A 12,740-nucleotide genomic window follows, 5' to 3' on the forward strand; every position below is an offset into this window, starting at 1 on the left:
AGAGAGGGGGACAGAGAATCTGAAGCAGACTCCAGGCTCCGAGCTGTCAGCACAGAGCCCACAGAGCCTGACGTGGGGCTCGAACCCACGAACTGTGAGATGATGACCTGAGCTGAATTCGGACGTGTAACCGACTGAGCCACCCAGGCATCCCAGCTGTGTCCTTATAAAAGGAGAAGAGACCCAGACCCAGAGGGAACAGTCACAGGACAGCAGAGGCAGGTTGCAGCCATGTCCAAACCTGCTGAGGATCCGTGCCTGCCCCCAGAAGTTGGGAAGACGCAAGGAAGGATTCTGCCCAGTCTCAGAGGGAATATGACTCTGCTGACACCTTGATCTTAGACTTCTGGCCTCCATGACTGTGAGAGAATAGGTTTCTGTTGTTTTAAGCCACCCAGTTTGTGGTACTTCATTATGGCAGCACGGTGGTTCCTTGTATGTGTCAGTTGGACGGGGGCAGCGGGTGCCCAGATGTTTGGTCAAATGTTATTCTGACTGTTTGCATGCAGGTATTTCTGGGTGAGATTCACATGTGAATGGGTACATTGATGGAGCAGATTGTCCTCCCCAACGTGAGTGGCCTCATCCAATCTATTGAAGGTGTGCATGGAATAAGACATTGGGTAAGAAAGAATTCTTTCTCTCTGCCTGTCTTTGAAGCTGGAGCATCCGCTTTCCCTGGCCTTCACACTTGGAATCAGACTAGAACTTCACACTTTTGGGACTCCAAGTGAGTCGGTTAAGCATCTCAGCTCAGGTCATGATCTCACGGTTCATGGGTTCGAGCCCCACGTTGGGGAGAATCCCCTGCTTGGGATTCTCTCTCTCCCTCTCTCTCTGCCCCTCCCCCGCTCTCTCTCTCTCAAAAATAAATAAATAAACATTTAAAAAAAAAGGAACTTAACACTATCAATTCCCTTGGGTCTCCAGCCTGCTGACTGCACATCTTGGGCTTCTCAGTCTCCATAATTGCATAAGCCAATTCCTTATAGTAAATATAAATATAAATGTATCCTTCTGGTTCTTTTAAAAAATGTATAATCCAGACTAATATAAGCAGCCCTAGGAAACTAACATAAGGTAGAACCATTGGAAAGCACAAAATAAGATGCCAAACTTAACATAAATACCTCATCAAATATAAAGGGTTAAAAGCTTCAGTGAACCAACAAAGATAGCCATAGTCATTTTTCTTTTATTTCAACTATATGCTATTTTCAAGAGAAACATCTAAACCAAAGGGCCACCAAAAATCAAAAGGTTGGAGAAATGACGAAAGGAAGGTCATGTGACCATATTAATAGCAGATGATATATTCTTTAAGTTCTACCATCTTCCCAGAAATAAGATGATCACTTTACTGTGATAAAAAATTGAATTCACCAGAAAGATATAATTAAAAAAAATGTATTTGTACTTAGTATCATAGCCTCAAAATATAAAAGTAAAAGTGGGCAAATTTTACAGAGAAAAAGACAAACTTTCCATCAATGTCAAATTTTTAAGAAGAGGGATAAGCATCTTAAAAATACTTCTGGAATATATTAAAAGATAGTATATACTATAATAATGCAAGCATAAGTAAATTAAAAAAATGTATAGAATTGATTTTTCTCCTACCCCTACTATGAGCTCTTAGCCACAATGCAGGATAAAAACAATGATGAGTTAATGAGATCAGAAAAGAGCATCCAAATCATGTTATAATTTCTAAGAACAGTCTTTTGTTTTTTTAAATATTTATTCATTTTTTGAGAGACAGAGAGACAGAGTGTGAGCTGGGGAAGAACAGAGAGAGATACAGAATCTGAAGCAGGTTCCAGGGTCTGAGCTGTCAGCACAGAGCCCCACTTGGGGCTCGAACTCCTGAACTGTGAGATCATGACCTGAGCCAAAGCTGGATGTTTAACTGACCAAGCCACCCAGGCGCCCCTAAGAGTAGTCTTTTAAATAAGCGTTTATATCCACTGTCCTTAGTGATGAACATCACCGTAAGTGTGCATTGCACCCGGAGACACCTGCTAATGGTAATGTGAAGTCATTATGATTTGTTTGACACTTGAAACTTACATCCACTTTCCAGGAAATGGTGCTGGAGTAACTGGATATTCATATTAGGGGGAGGGGAAAACTCTGTGCCCTACCTCAGAAAACTCAGGCCGGAAGGATCTTAGACCTACATGTAAATGCAAAACCTGGGAAGTGTAAAACTATATACATAGGAAAATATCCTCCTGACCTGGAAATGGACAGATTTTTAAAATAAGATACAATAGGATACAATAGTATCCATGAAATAGATGAATTGATAACGAATTGGATTTCATCAAAATTTCATCAAAATTTAAAAACTTCCCACCAAAAGACACCATTAAGGAAGAGAAGAGGTGAAGCACAAAGTGGGAGAGAATATTTGTAGTAAATTCTAAAAATAAATCATATCCATAATATACAAAGTACTTCTACAAATCAATAAGAAAAAGACAACCAATTTTTTTAAATGGGCAAAATATGTGAATAATCACTTCACAAAAGAAGATATCCAAATGATCAATAAATATGCATGCCATTATTACTCATCAAGGAAATGCAAGTTAAAACCACAATGTGATTATCAATAGACAGCAACAAGGGTGGTTAAAATTTAAAAGCCCAAGGTCAAGTGTTAGCAGGGATTAAAACAACTGAACTCTCATCCATTTCTGGTGGAAGTGTAAACAGGAAAGCTGGTGATTTCTCACAAAAACTAAACATACAGCTACTCTATGAAACTTGCACAACAACATTTACAACAACTTTATTTAGAATTTCTCCAACCTGGAACCAATCCAAATGTCTGCCAGCAAGAGAATGGATACATAATTTGTGGTTTATTCATATATTTGTACATTGGAATAATGCTACATAGCAATGACAAAGACTCAAGTATTGATGCCTGCAACAACTTAGATTAATCTCAAGAACATTGAGCAAAAAGAAGGTAGACACAGAAGACGTACGATTCAATTTATATAAAGTTCAAGAACAGGCGAAACTAATCTATGGTGGTAAAAGGTCAGGCTAGGGGTTACTACTTCTGCAGGTTTTTGACTGGAAAAGGGAAGAATAGAGCTTTCTGAGGCTCAGGATAGGTGTTGTATCTTGATCTGGGTCACGGTTATATGGGTGGATACGTAAGGAAAAATTCATCGTGCTATATACCTAAGACTTTTGTGTTTTAGTGAATGTAAACGCACATCTAAAACATAAAGACGAACTTCTGTAATTTTCTTAGCAATCTTGAATCAGAGAGTCCAAACCTTAAAAGATTTCATTAGTTGTAATGATAAATGTTTAGAAGCCTCTTCTAAGGTTTTTGGTGCCAAAGACCAAAACTCAACATATCATTTCTGAATTTTTGTTCTTCTTCTCACATAAAAATAGCAGAGATAATACATAGAAAAAGTAAAGACAAACGAAAATGCACTCATTTGTCAGCAAATACTGCTGAAAGACATAGAACATATTGCTGAAGATTTGAAAATAAAAGTATTTGAAAATATGCAATATGGGACATTTGCCGTGCAGTTATATGAGAGTACAGTGTTATTTTACCCATATCAGTTCATGATATTTACTAAAGTTTGTTTAGTGGTGAGAGCTAAAAAATTTTGTTGTTTAGAAGCTATTAAAGGAAAGATGTAGCAGACATTTTCTCAGTAGCATGTGAATTTATTAAAGATGATGTTTTGTGGGAAAACAGTAGATGTAACCACAGCACGCGTGGATGGCTGCATTGACTGCAGTTTTTAAGAAAAGTTCCAGGGCTGGGTTTCAGAGCAAGTGCCACAAGTGCAGACCGATCACTGCATCCTTCACAGGCAAAGCACTGCGAGGAAGAACTGAAAGGCAAAAGCACACAAGATAATACAAGGTGTCATCAGTGTAGTTAATTTTGTGAAAACAAGAAGTTTAAAATGTAGTCAAATTTATACAATGTTATAATGCCAGGTGGTGACCTAAGAAACAGGTGTCTTTTTTGACAAAAAGAAAAATGCTCCAAATTTTCTGACCTTTTCTGGGATGATAAGTGGCTGTCAATAATATGAGTATATACGGGAAGTAAAACTGAAGAAACAGATTACATGCATACCTTCAAGAAAAGGTGCTGCTTGGAACAATGAATTAGCATATAATTTGAAAGTAACATGAGGTCATTTTGAAATAGATGTTTTAAAATGTTTCCAACATGATATGATTTTAATTTTGTTACAAAAACAGATACATTGTGGTCACAATAAACTCCTCTAGGTGTATATTTTATATTTATTTTCCATGTGAAATATTTAATTGGGTTTTGTGTCCAATTATTAAAAATATAAATATGCATTGTTTAATGGGTGTAGAGTTGTAGTTTGGCAAGATGAGAAAAGTTGTGGAGATTGGTGGCAAAACAATGAAAATGTACTTTACATTATTGAATTGAACACTTGAAAGTGGTTAAGATGGTGGGGCACCTGGTGGCTTTGTCAGTTAAGTGTCTGACTTTGGCTCAGGTCATGATCTCACAGTTTGTGGGTTCGAGCCCCGTATCAGGCTCTGTGCTGACAGCTCAGAGCCTGGAACCTGCTTCAGATTCTGTGTCTCCCTCTCTTTCTGCCCCTCCCCTGCTCATGTGCTCGCTCTCTCTCTCTCTCAGAAATAAACATTAAAACATTTTTTTAAGTGGTTAAGATGATGAATTTTATGGGGCGCCTAGGTGGCTCAGTTGGTTAAGCATCCGACTTCGGCTCATGTCATGATCTCACACTCCGTGAGTTCAAGCCCCGCGTCGGGCTCTGTGCTGATAGCTTGGAGCCTGGAGCCTGCTTCAGATTCTGTGTCTCCCTCTCTCTGACCCTCCCCTGTTCACGCTCTGTCTTCCTTTGTCTCAAAAATAAATAAACATTAAAAAAATTTAAAAAAAAAGATGATGAATTTTATGTTGCGTGTAGTTTATACCAATTCAAACAATACAAAGTTGGGATACTTCCCAATTCAGTTTCAAGAATAACTGATTAACATCAAAGGAGATAGAGAAGTACTAACCACATTTCATAAAATTTTTTTGATCAAGTGCTAAGTGGGACTGAAAAATAGAAGTCATGTTTCACCATGACCAATGATGCCTGCCTCTCTGCTATTTGGAACCTGGCATGTTTTAGAATTATCTTCCACAGCTCAACAGTTATTAAAATCAGGTCTTCAGGTAAACTGAATTTAAAACCAAACATTGCCATTACACTGTTACAGAATGGTAAATCAATAAAAAAATAACGAAATATATATATATATTTTTTAAATTTTTTTTTCAACTTTTATTTATTTTTGGGACAGAGAGAGACAGAGCATGAACAGGGGAGGGGCAGAGAGAGAGGGAGACACAGAATCGGAAACAGGCTCCAGGCTCTGAGCCATCAGCCCAGAGCCTGACGCGGGGCCCGAACTCACGGACCGCGAGATCGTGACCTGGCTGAAGTCGGTCGCTTAACCGACTGCGCCACCCAGGCGCCCCCGAAATATATTTTTTAAATGTTTATTTTTGAGAGAGAGGGAGAGATAGAGCACAGTATGGGGAGGGGTTAGAGAGAGAGGGAGACACAGAATCCAAAGCAGGTTCCAGGTTCTGCAGAGCCCCATGTGGGGCTCGAACTCACGAATTGAGAGATCATGACCTGAGCCAAAGTCAGACACTTAACCGACTGAGCCACCCAGGCACCACAATAACAAAATATTTTTAATTCATATCACTCTCAAAGATTGCTAATTTATATGTAACATATTAGTGATAAGAGATTTTTAGTATTGTTAATAAAATAAAAATTAATTTAAAACAAGTTTATTTTATCTATTGTTCATCCTTTCAAGTTTATTTTTTGATGGTTTATCATAGGTACAGTTATCATTTTTACAGAACATGATATTATACATTTGAATAAACAAACACATGTACATAGAGGTAGGAGATATTTTCCTGATGGGAGTGCTGAGTCAAAACACTCTGAGCCCCTCACTTACTATGCTTAGCTTTCTTCCTTCACATCCTCCAGGGGCTTGGCCAGTTGACGTTTAAATGAGCCAAGTGACAAAGAATGGCTGTATCCGAGTGGTCCGGGGGATCTTAGAAAGCGCTGGAAGTCTCTGTCTTTTACCAAACCAAAACCTGTGTTCTGGAGCTTCTGCTAATTGGTTCTAGTCCCTGACCTTAGAGCCCACAGCACATGCTGGCTCTTGCTTGGCTGGAGTGCCCTTCAACAGACCATGCCCTTACCCTCAGACTGGTCTTCTTAGAGTGGATTCTAGCTCATTTTTGGCTGTCCCACATTCTACCTCAGTCCTAGAAGCACTGAGTCTCTTCTGGGGTATTCCCAGAGTGACTTCTTTTTGGGAGGGGATGGCCATCACCCAGAGTCTGGGCCTCTCTGCCCAGTGTCAGAGCAGCTAGGGAGAATGCATACGATGTTCCAGAACTTTGGATCTTGAGCAAGGGAGACAAAGTTGAAGCTTGTATCTTCCAGGGATCCTTCTAAAGATCTCATGTGTTTTAGCATGACACCAACACATACAGACACATCTCTTTATTCCTTGTCCCAATCTCACTATAAAGCATCACATGTGGTTAAGAACATACGAGTTAGTCTTGAGTCTTCTCTTTCCCTTCACACTTCATCTAATCCATTCATAATGTCAGCTCCACCTCCAAAGAATGTCTTGACTCTGGCCACCTTTTACTTCCTACTGTAACAGCTCCCTCACCCCCATCATCGCTGGGCTTCCTCCTGAGGAATACAATCCATCCTCCACACAGAGGTCAGATGATCCCCTCAACATGCTAACCAGATTGCATCAGCCCCCTGTTCAAATCCTTCCAGAAGCTTACCCTGCCACTCAAAAGCCTCAGGCCTACCCACGCCTGCTCCGTCAATAACCACAAGAGCCTCCACCCCCTGCTGGGGGCCAATCTCTGCTTGCAACTCTGGCCCTCTCTGAATCATTCTCTGCACTGCAGCCAGATAGGCCTTCTTAAAATGTGAGCCCAACATGCCGCCTACCTCCTGAAAGCCTTCCTAGGCTTCACAGAGCTCTCTGCGTGGTAAAAAGTTCTGTCTGGTCCACACAGCTTTCAGCCCCATCCCATCACCTAATTCTCAGATTCCTGCGCTCCCTCCAGCCTCTGCACCTTTGCACATTCTGTTCCCTCTGACCCACCCTCCTCATCTTTAAGTCAGATATCGGGTTTGTAGAGCACACACTTGTCAGTGCCCACGGAGTCCTGGGGCTTTGATGGAGGGGTCCCTCCCCCAAGCACCAGCTTCTGTCTGTCTGTGGGTCCTCTCTGGCTGTAGCCCAGCATTTGGTCTGCTCTCAGTGCAAGCTGGAAGTCCTGGGGCGGGGGGATCAACGCCCCCTAGGAGCGCCTTCTCCCCAGTGACGGACAGAAGTTGGTGATAAACACCCAGCTTCTAGTACCACTTGGTGGCAGGAAACTTGTAGTCTATATGGTCTCTCAGGAGCGTGTCCTCAGCAACACTAAGTCCCCGTGGTCCACCATAGTCAGAGTTCCACTGATATGTCCTTCAGTGTCTCTCTTCCCTGTCTCACTCCCTCTCTGCATTCACCTTCCAGATGAACTACTCGCATCCAAAAACCCAGTCTCGGGGGGCCGCTCGTAGGGGAACCCAGGCAAAGACAGATCTCCCCAGTATACGCATTTCAGCACTAGGCACCACACTTCTCTATGGCGCCATGTGCAATGTGAAGAAATCTGCTTCATGGTTGCTCTGTTGATGTCTGTCTTTCCAATGGACTAAACTCACTGAGGGCAAAGTCCGATCTGTCTTGCTCCTCACAGAATTCACAGGCCCTAGCCCTCTGCCTGGCACCTGGGGAATACTCAGTAACCGTGTGTAACCAGAAACAGTTCTACTTACCTCTCCCCTGCCTGCTTGACTTGTGACTATCTGTTGTGGCAAAAATGTTCACCATTAAAACTTCTTCTCCACCGTCTTTCTGATTGATGGTGCTACATAGGCAGGGAAGAGTGAACATCTGTTATTCTTGCTGACGTGGCATCTCTAGCCTCTTTTAATAAAAGAAACCATGATTTTTGTTTTAGGGACCCAAGTTTTCCTAAGCCTGGTCAATGAGGGCCGAAAGGGGCCAGTGAGAGAAACAATCTGAGAATAAGGCCAACGTGGAGGAAATTAGAGCTGAGATATAAATGAGGCCAAGTCCGAATAATATTGTCGAACCCTGGGATCAAGCCAGGCCTGAAGCCTTCATCATTCCATTATCACTTTCATGAGCCAACTATATCTCTTCTTGCTTAAATCAGTTTGAGTTGGGTTTTTGTCTTTTGCAAAAACAAAGAGGCCTGACCAGTACATAAAGCCATCTGTGGCCTGGCCTTAAAAGGGTTCTATGAGGCTTTGGAAATGTAGGCAGATGACAATCAGGAGACCCAAAGGTGATTGGTTCTTACCTCTATAGGTATAATCATCCCTACCTGATTGTCTTCCACAGCCACCCCAAAGACATAAGGATAATAGTAATTATTCATATTGAAGAGTCAGTTATAACTTCCCCTCCTATAAAAACCCTCCAGCTCACCACATAGGACTATTTATGATTTCTTCTTCCCTTCCAGGCTGCCTATAATCAACAAAGACACACACTTTGGAATCGGATTCTGGCCCCGCCACGTACCAGCCGTGTGCGACTTTGGGTAATTTGCTTTACCTAACCGATTCTGAATTCCCTGTATATGCACTAACTTTACCTACATCCTAGGTTTTCCATAAGGATTCAATCACATATGAAGAAATCATTCAATCCTCACAACAGCAGGAGAGCACAGAGGTTGAAGAGTGTGGCCCGGGCTGGGTAACTCTGCTCCCCCAGGCTGTGCTGGATGCCTGGGTGCCACTGAGACGCCCCCGGGCAGCCCCTGAGATGGTAAGATACTGAGGACTCGGGTATAACTTCCCTTCCCATGAAGACCACTGTGTGTCCAAGTTCCTTGGACTCCACCTGCCTCAAGGCATAGTCAGAGAGCGGAGTCCAAGCAACTGAGTGGAACCAAATCAAGATTTGGGGAGTTTTATGGTGGGAAGAACTGCAGGAGGAAGCCCAGAGAGAGGGCTTAGAGACGCCACGCTGGTCTGCCAGCACATCTGGGAAGGAACAAGGCAGCCCTCATGGCTGCTGCATTCCCCATCCTGCTGAGGACTCTGTCTGGCTCCCGAAATGGGGACTTGGGCTCTGGATGTCAGGGCAAACCCAGACAGTGCTGGTTCTCATTGAAGCTGGGGACCAATAAAACAATGACTGGAAAGTCATGATCTACGAGATATTCCTGCTGTATTTTTTTCCACAGAAATAGACTATGTAGCAAGCTACTAAGTAAATTCTTGGAAACCTGGAAACCCCCCAAAACTGGAAGAAGCAGCGTTTTCTTTTTTCTCTTTTTTTTATGATTTCATGAAAAAGGAGATAGAGAAAAAACACATTTCTTGGATTGAACTTTATTCACACAAACTTTCTTTAAAAAAAAAAAAAGCAAAGAAAAGAAAAGAAAAACTGGCACCATTTAATCCAAGCATGAAACTGGCGCTCCAGTTAAGTCTTGAAAATGTTGCCTGTAATTGGGTGGCTTGGAAAATTAATTTATCTCCAGATGAGGAAACCTGAAACTGGTCTTCTGGGTGAAAATTATTGCCCCCTTGTCCCCAGGAGGCAGACAGAACAATGGGGCAGGGGCAGAGTTGCAGGTGGGAGACTCAGCCAAACAAAAGGGCCCCTAAGACTTGATTAAAATAGAAAATAAAAGTTAGCAACAGCTTCCTGCCAGGCAGGCCCCCCTTCCCTCTTCCGAGCACCACACAGCATGCTTGCTGCCCAGAGCCTCTCCGGAGAGATACAAGACAACCCTCCCTCCCCCCCCCCCCCCCCCCCCCCCCAGCCCCGGGCAGTTAACGCAGAAGCTAATGCCCCCTGGCTCCCAGCCCAATCTCCTGTCTCCTTCCCACCTCTGGGGAGCAAGTTCGGCCACAAGACCCACCTCCCTGGGGGGGTAGCTTTTGCTCTGTTCTGCTGAAGAAATGCAAAGCACGCTCATGTTTTGGTTCTTTTTAAAGATCTTCGGAGAGGCTATTATATAGTACAGGAGCTTTATTCTTTATTCGGAAGAGTCTTGGCGAGGTAACTGTGCTCCTAATTGTGGGACAAGCCTCGGTTTTGAAGCGTGAAGTGAAGGAGCACGGTTCAAATCCCAGCTTTGCCTGGGTGAAAATGGCGAGGGCAATTTCTGTCTTGCTGACAGGCTGTGGGGATCGGCACGAAGGGCGAGCAAGGGCCAGCCTGCACGTGGTTGGTGTTTAGGAACCCCCACTGTGCCCTCCTGCCCAGGCCGAAGAAGGCAGGTGGCTCCCTCCACCTCACTGACTCACCTGAGCAGCTGGCAAAGGGAGCGAAGAGGGACAAGGGGGTGGGGGAGGAAAGAAAGGAAGCCCCCAAGCTGGTACGAAACTTCACCTAGTACCTTATCGATGTTCCTCAAGGAATTTGCATCCCGGCTGCCCGGGTGACCCTGAAACTGACGCCCGCGTCCGCCTGTGCGCGAGCAAATGGGTCACATGAAATCGACACGGCAAAGTCACACCCTCCGCTGAAGCCCATTTTCTGATTTTGAAGGTTTGACTGTCGCATTAAAAAGGCTTTGTTTTCTTCTCTGCGCGCTCCTCCCGCCTCCGCCCCCCGCCTCCGCCGCCCCCCTCCCGCCTCGGCCCCTGGTCACCCCCTCCCCCCCAAGAGCGCACACAAAAGAAGACCCCCAGACGGAGGTACCGGAACCTGCGGGGCTTGTTTACCACTTTGGGCGCCTCCGCGAGGCGCTGCCCGGCGCCGCCACCTACCGGCGGGAGTCGGCACTGCAGCCGGGTGCGGGCCAACAACTGCGGGCCGATGACCCAACGCCGCAGGCATCTGAGGATAACCTTTCCCCTTTCTTTCCAAGACCAAATAAGGGGGCTCTTCCCTCTGCGTGCCGGGCCTGTGGCGGTTAGGCCAAGGGGCGTGGAAAGGAGGATCCGGGAACGAGGCTGACAGTCGGCAAAACAACCGACCACATTGTTCCCGCGGCGGCCGGCCTCCTCCCTCCTCCGGCGGGCACGGCCCTGTGCCCAGGCGGGGCGCTCCCCGTCCCCGCGGACGCGGGGAGCCGGGCAGGCGAGGGCGCAGGGCCGCCGCCCGGGGTCCCCCGAGCCCCATAGGCAGCACCGCCAAGCCTCCCCACCCCCCAGGAGTGGAGGGCAGGGTCCCTGCAGTCCCGCCGCGGCCCGCGGGGCAGCGGAGCCGGGCGGGGGGCGCAGCCCGAGGGGAGCCAGGCCCCACGGGCAGGGCCTCGGAACCCTGGCATCACCCCCGAGGGAGGGAGTCACTGCTGGTTGACAGTGTTTGGTAACCACAGAAACCGAGATCTGACCTATATTTTCAAATATGGCCCCAACTCTAGTTTTCCTTCTAGAAATCAAAGTGAGTGAGTCTGACCTGACTTGCTATTAATTTTCATCCGGCTTGGTGTTCCAGAATGCCACCCAGAAGTTCGGGCAGGTCAGGAGATCTCGCCGGCTGGCGGCTGGCGTGTGGACGACCTGTGGGGGTCTCGGGTGCTCTGGGCCAGGAGGCCGTGACTGTCCCCTCTCACTGCCTCCTCTCAGCTACAGGTCCTGCTCCCGACCGACGGTGGGCCATATTGGCCAGTTTTAAAATGCGTTTACCATTTGGCTATTTCATGATACTTCTAAGTTTTATCCTAAGTAGGTAATGGGGAGTATGTGTTCCGATGACGGTCACAGTCCTGCTTGTGACAACAACAGTTGGCCTTAATTGAGCACTTACTATGTGCTGCTAGAAACCGCTATGGATGTTCTGCAGACATCTCCTCACAACGTCCCTCTGCAGTGGGTATTATGAACAACCCCATTTTATAGAGGAGGAACCTGCACTCAGAGGTTGGGTTTCCACTGGAGATCAGCCAGCCAGGGAGGAGTAGAGCCAGGATTTATGCTTGGACTGTGGGGCTATAGAGTCTCTGCCCTTGACCGCAACACTAAATGTTTATCAATGGGGATTTGATTAATTTAGAGTACATCCGTATAATAGAATATTCTCCAGCCACTTAAATGGTGATGTAGATTGGGAATAATTGGCATGGCAAAATGTCCATGACATATTGTTGAGTAAAAACAGCTGGTTACACAAGAGCAGCAGACCAGGACCCTGCAGCTGTGCACAATGGCACAGCAGGTGGCAGTGCTAACTGTGGTCACCTGTGGGTGGTAGGACTTCAGGTGGCTAATTTCACAGGTAGGTTTTCGGTATTGTTGAACCCTTTCTGGAAACGAGTGTATATTATTTTCTGGTAAAAAGAGGTATTTTCAAAAAAAAAAAATGGCAGGGGGTGCCTGGGTGGCTCATTCGGTTGAGTGACTTTGGCTCAGGTCATGATCTTGAAGTTTGTGAGTTCGAGCTCTGTGTTGGGTTCTGTGCTGACAGCTCAGAGCCTGGAGCCTGCTTCAGATTCTGTGTCTCCCTCTGTCTCTGCCCCTCCTCTGCTCACACTCTGTCTCTCTCTCTCTCTCTCTCTCTCAAAAATAAGTAAACATTAAAAAAAAAGAGAGAGAAAGAAATGGCATTTCTCTGACACACATGTGAAACCACTG

The 12,740-nt window shown here is 45.4% G+C and overlaps 1 long non-coding RNA gene across 1 annotated transcript; it reads right to left on the reverse strand.

The window, feature by feature from the left end:
• Window positions 1–3,579: 3,579 nt before the first annotated feature.
• On the reverse strand, window positions 3,580–11,829 carry LOC123385832. Its single transcript, XR_006598948.1, has 3 exons — window positions 11,566–11,829; window positions 7,950–8,041; window positions 3,580–3,881 (listed from the first exon to the last, which is right to left on the reverse strand). It is a non-coding gene; the product is annotated as an uncharacterized LOC123385832 (long non-coding RNA).
• Between the last annotated feature and the right edge of the window lie 911 nt (window positions 11,830–12,740).

Source organism: Felis catus, chromosome B3 (genome assembly GCF_018350175.1).
Source record: "Felis catus isolate Fca126 chromosome B3, F.catus_Fca126_mat1.0, whole genome shotgun sequence".
In the NCBI taxonomy this organism is placed as follows: domain Eukaryota; kingdom Metazoa; phylum Chordata; class Mammalia; order Carnivora; family Felidae; genus Felis; species Felis catus.